The sequence below is a fragment of the Cherax quadricarinatus genome, chromosome 21 (assembly GCF_038502225.1).
Source record: "Cherax quadricarinatus isolate ZL_2023a chromosome 21, ASM3850222v1, whole genome shotgun sequence".
NCBI lineage: Eukaryota > Metazoa > Arthropoda > Malacostraca > Decapoda > Parastacidae > Cherax > Cherax quadricarinatus.
The window spans coordinates 46,639,581-46,646,044 of record NC_091312.1 but is presented as its reverse complement, the minus strand read 5'-3'; positions in this window follow the sequence as shown (position 1 = coordinate 46,646,044).

Below are 6,464 nucleotides of genomic sequence, written 5' to 3'. Positions count from 1 at the left end.
ATCCCTTCTGTTATGTCATTCACATATACGAAAAACAGCACAGGTCCTAAGACTGACCCCTGTGGAACCCCGCTTGTCACAGGTGCCCACTCTGACACCTCGTCACGTACCATGACTCGTTGTTGCCTCCCTGTCAGGTATTCTCTGATCCATTGCAGTGACTTTCCTGTTATGTGTGCCTGATCCTCTAGCTTTTGCAGTAACCTCTTGTGAGGAACTATGTCGAAGGCCTTCTTGCAGTCCAAAAAAAATGCAGTCGATCCATCCCTCTCTCTCTTGTCTTACTTCTGTCACATTGTCATAAAACTCCAGTAGGTTTGTGACACAGGATTTTCCTTCCCTGAAACCGTGCTGGTTGTCAATTATACACTTGTTTCTTTCCAGGTGTTCCACCACTCTCCTCCTGATCTTCTCCATGACTTTGCATACTATACACGTTAGTGCTACAGGTCTGTAGTTTAGTGCCTCATGTCTGTCTCCCTTTTTAAAACTTGGGACTACATTTGTCATCTTCCATACCCCAGGGAGTTGCCCAGTTTCAATGGATGTGTTGAAGATCTTTGTTAATGGCACACTCAGCATCTCTGCTCCGTCTCTAAGGACCCACGGAGAGATGTTGTCTGGTCTCACCGCCTTTGAGGTGTCAAGTTCACTTAGCAGCTTCTTCACCTCCTTGGTTATGTGTACTTCATCCAGCACTTGTTTGTGTACCCCCGTGTTGTGATTTCCTGGACTCCTACTGGTTTCCACTGTAAATACTTCTTTAAATCTCGTGTTGAGCTCCTCACATACCTCTCGGTCGTTTCTTGTGAACTCCCCATCACCCTTCCTCAGTCTGATTACCTGGTCCTTGACTGTTGTTTTCCTCCTGATGTGGCTATACAACAGCTTCGGGACAGACTTGACTTTCGATGCTATGTCATTTTCATATTGTCGCTGAGTCCCCCTTCTTATCTGTGCATATTCGTTTCTGGCTCTTCGGCTAATCTCTTTATTTTCCTGAGTTCTCTGTCTTCTGTACCTTTTCCATTCTCTAGTACACCTAGTTTTTGCCTCCCTCCACCTTTGGGTGAGCCAAGGACTCGTTCTGTTCTTCCCATTATTTCTGTTTCACTTGGACTTGGGAACAAACCTCTCTTCTGCCGCCTTGCATTTTGTTGCCACATAGTCCATCATTTCTTGTACTGGTTTTCCTGTCAGTTCCCTCTCCCACTGAATGTCTTGCAGGAAGTTCCTCATGCCTGAGTAGTTCCCCCTTTTGTTGTTTTGTTTTTCCCATCCTATTCCTGCTGCTCTCTCCACTTAAATCTCAACTATGTAGTCAAAGCACAGAACCACATGGTCACTAGCTCCTAGGGGCCTTTCATACATGATATCCTCGATGTCCGAACTACTCAAGGTGAATACAAGGTCCACTCTTGCTGGATCATCCTCACCTCTCTCTCTGGTAGTGTCTCTAGCATATTGATGCATGAGGTTTTCCAGCACCACATCTTGGCTCTCCATGTTTCGGGACCCCCATTGGGCTCCAGGTTTTCCCAGTCAGTCTCCTTGTGATTGAAATCACCCATAACTAGTAACTTTGCTCCCCCATGTGTGCTCTTCTGGCCACCTCGGCTAGTGTGTCAACCATTGCTCTGTTGCTCTCATCATGTTCTTCTCTTGGCCTCCTGCAGTTCTGTGGTGGGTTGTACATTACTGCAATTATCACCTTATGTCCCTCAGACTGGATTGTTCCTACTAAGTAGTCCCTTTCGCCCATGCCATCCATTCCTTCCATTTTCTCAAAACCCCACTGGTTTTTAATGAGCAGTGCAACACCTCACCCCCCTCTCCTCCCTCTGTCTTTCCTGAGGATTTGATATTCGAGTGGAAAGACTGCATCTGTTAACATTCTGTTGAGTTTTGCTTCTTTGATTGCTATTATGTCTGGGGATGTCTCCTTGATTCTTTCATGCCACTCCTCACACTTATTTGTTATTCCATCTGCATTTGTATACCACACCTTCAACTTCTTTTCTAAGACTGTGGTCTGGGGGGTATATTGGGGTTGGAGAAGTGGGTGACCTGATAAGGAACTATGGGTGGTTGCTGTTGGGGTGGAGTTTGTAATGCAGTGGGTGGGGGCATTGGATATGGCATGGGTGTTCTGGTTTAGAATGTTTGGTTGCACTGGGGTTGACCTGGTTGGGAGGCTTCTGTAGGAATTTGTGAGGGAGGCGGTATTTGATCTTTTTCTTGGGTCTGGGATCTCCTGTCTGTCTCCTCCATCCCTTCTCTTTCCTCCTTTCGCCTTTGTACCATCTCTCTCAGTTTCTGCCTTTCTTCTTGTGTTCTGTCGCGGTCGAGATACACCTTCCTGTGTGCCGGCATGTCCCTTAATCTTGCTTTCTCCTGTGTGTGTGTGTGTGTGTGTGTGTGTGTGTGTGTGTGTGTGTGTGTAATGAAAAACAAAACTATACTTTTTTTTTAAATTAATCTTAACTTTGTGTCCATACAAATTCAAGAATAAATTTGAAAATATAATATTTTAATCAAATTATTGAAGTTTCTGCCATTTGTAATGTCATTGTTAAGGATTATAATAAAACGATACAGAAGCTTCATACCTGATTTTTTACAACAAATAAGGAAGATAATAATAAGGTGAATTCTATAGAAAAATAATTATAGGTTTGGAGAAGTAGTTTGAGTGTAGTTAAAAAGTAAAATATGTGAGGTCACTGAATCCAGTTTTACTGTATTTAATTAATTTTAAATATTAATGTCCTGCTCTTCAAACATTCTCCGTCACTGTAAAATAAAAACTCTTCTTCTGAAGATGAATTACACAAATGAATATCTTCAAAAAGTTCTTAATGAAAATAACGTTATGTCTTTCCGTTAAGTTATAGATAAATCAAGAATTCCGTTGGAGACTTTAGGCTTTTGTTAATGTTAAGTGTAAGTTTACTGGTAGTCATCCATGCTGAAAGTTTTATATAATCTCATACATTCTCATCTTTGTTTCCATTGATAAAATTGTTTGTCTCGTCAGGCCTCTGACTGCACTACTCACCTTGTACACCTCGTCAGTTCTTTGGTTCACCTCATGTTTCATAAAGTCATCTGCTGACAATTCCACTCCCAAGTATCCGAACACATTCACTTCCTCCGCATGTCACTTCTAGCAGGCCCGGCTACATTAACCGGAAGTCAGCTTTGTGTCATACAGAAGAAGAAGCAATAGTCCAAAATGTTGCAGTTTTAGGAGATTTTGGCCGAAAAAACCTACAGCGCATTCCTGAATTTAATGGTGATCTTACTGGCGAGGACTGGAAATATGCGTGTGTTTATCTTTTGATGGAGTTCTGTCAAGTAATATCATAAATTATGATTCACAATTAACCACACAAAGTAGAATGAAACTTATAACGACATTTTAGTTCAAGTAGTTAATTGCCCAAGTCGGACAGAAACGTCGTAATAAGTTTCATTCTCCTACATGTATTGTTCCAGTCGCAGTATTGTGTGTTTTTTTTATTTTTTTATAAATTGTGATTAATCAGTTATTACCAATTATTCAATGGGGATACGCATGTTGTTTCGAAAAATTTTTAGCAGTTACTGCTGCCGGACAAGGTTTAAATTCTTACGTTGTCAACAAACCAGAGTATTCAAGATACTTGGTTAATTGGAGGGCTGCTTAAGGCTCACTGTAAACTGTAAAGTCTGGCTGGTTTGATTCTGATTTGCTCATAGACTGGTTTCAGAAAATTTGATCAAGTTATGTAACAGAACGAGCCCAAATTGTTAACTGGTGATAATCTGTTCTCTGATACGTCCTTCTGAAGTGGCAAAGCAGGCAGAGGAAAATAGTATTTGAAGTGTTTCTAACATCTAATTCCACTGGCATGCTGCTGATCCTAATTAGTGCATTTGTACGACCTTCTGAAGAAAGTATGGAGGATTGGTCTAACAGACAGAAAGATGAACGATGGGAGAAACACGACCACACTACCAAAATGGACTTCTGAGTCAGTTCATGCAGGAAAGGGGAATATAAGAGGGAATCTGTTGCACTTGTTTGGATCACAACCTGCAACGTACATCCCTGAAAACCTAAACGTGTGTTCCAAAACATTTGCGTGATGATTCTGGTAATTATCAACACTGAGAAAGTTAGTCCTGACCTGATAAATTATCTGCAAGAGAAGGGAGAATATTGTATCAAGCAAAAACTCCATTTCAAACATTTTACGAAGTTGATGGCAGTGTATCACTGGCTGACCTTGAGGCAAATCTGGCGGTTTCAATAAGCATTGGTAATTATATTATTTCCACACGAAAACTCAATGGAAGGCGAAGAAAATCTCTTTCAGAAAGTGAAGAACCAGACACTGAAGATGCTGCCCATCATGATCTTCCGAACCAATAATCAGAAGATTATCCATAAGTGGCGCCAGATATTGAGACAGGAGACTATGTCCTTATTTGCTTCCACACTGATACAGTTCCCTCTCATTAGGTAAATAAATTACATGATCACGTGGAAGATAATTGGAAAGTAGAGAACTACAAGGAAAAGTAAACCAATGAAGATTAAAGAGATGCCCAAAACAGCGTCACTTAAGTTGCCAGGGGCAACTTAGTGCACTTCTTTTAATATTCCATAAAAAGTTTCTATTAATTAAATTCTATTAATTTTACATTATAATTGTTTTACATTCATAACTTATCATGACGTGAAAGTGTAAGATAAATTGTTAGTGTAAAGAAATTAATGAACATTAATTTTTATTAAGTTCTTCTTATAGTTTCTAAAGTCTTCTCCCCGTCAACTACTTTGTCAGGAGGAGTGTGCTGGGGACTGACACGCAACACCTGTCTTGTCAGGAGGAGTGTGCTGGGGACTGACACGCAACACCTGTCTTGTCAGGAGGAGTGTGCTGGGGACTGACACGCAACACCTGTCTTGTCAGGAGGAGTGTGCTGGGGACTGACACGCAACACCTGTCTTGTCAGGAGGAGTGTGCTGGGGACTGACACGCAACACCTGTCTTGTCAGGAGGAGTGTGCTGGGGACTGACACGCAACACCTGTCTTGTTAGGAGGAGTGTGCTGGGGACTGACACGCAACACCTGTCTTGTCAGGAGGAGTGTGCTGGGGACTGACACGCAACACCTGTCTTGTTAGGAGGAGTGTGCTGGGGACTGACACGCAACACCTGTCTTGTCAGGAGGAGTGTGCTGGGGACTGACACGCAACACCTGTCTTGTCAGGAGGAGTGTGCTGGGGACTGACACGCAACACCTGTCTTGTCAGGAGGAGTGTGCTGGGGACTGACACGCAACACCTACCTTGTCAGGAGGAGTTCCTACTGGGGACTGACACATAACACTTACCTTGTCAGGAGGAGTGTGCTGGGGACTGACACACAACACCTGCCTTGTCAGGAGTGAGCTGGACACTGACACACAACACCTGCCTTGTCAGGAGGTAGATGTAGAGGTCTAACGCCCAACGCTTTCCTTGTCAAGGGTGTGTAGGGGACTAACATACATCACCTGCCTTGTCAGGAGTATGTAGGGGACTAACATACATCACCTGCCTTGTCAGGAGCATGTAGGGGACTAACACACAACACCTGCCTTGTCAGGTGGGTGTAGAGGGCTGACAGCCAAAACCTGCCGTGTCAGGAGGCGGGTACAGAGGACTTCAGCTTAAGCATCTACTTGACCAGGAAGCTAGTATGTATGGGAAGTCAGACTCCAGGAAGCGCACTGTCAAGACGCAGGTTCTGAGGAAGCCGATGTGTGCATCTTAACTGTTAATCCCAAGACACAATGGGATTTATATTAATTTGGCTGAACCTCCGTATTAAAACTGTTCAGCTTAGGTTAGAAATATACATCTTCTTTTAAAATAAGATAAGGAGAGTTTTAAAAGACTTACTAAGAAATACTCCCAAATGAAGCGCCGCCCCTCCTACCCTCAAATTAAAACTTTGGGACTCGTTCTAGGTTAAAACTTGGGTATAATTAAGCGTGTGAGAATGTCTGGCTGTACTGACTGTCATGGAAGCTGAGTTATAAAACTAACTGAGTTATAAACCTACTAGATAATGTCTCCTTCAGAGAGACTAACTTGATGCCGCTGGAACAGCCCTAACTTACCTCGAATCAAATATAATTTCTTACATAGGTATTTGTCATTTTCCCATTATGTTGCGTTTCTTGCTTCTCTTCTGTTACTTGCTTATGTTATGTCACTTGTTTATCTCACATGTTTATGTTGTGTCACTTACATTGTGTCACTTATAATGTGTCACTTACATTGTGTCACTTATAATGTGTCACATGTTTATGTTGTGTCACACCCCTCAGGGGAGGTTCCTTGATGTTGGTGAGGGGCTCTTGATTTAGGGAATTGGATCTGTGCTCCAGTTCCCTGAATTAAGCCTGAATGCCTTCCACATCCCCCC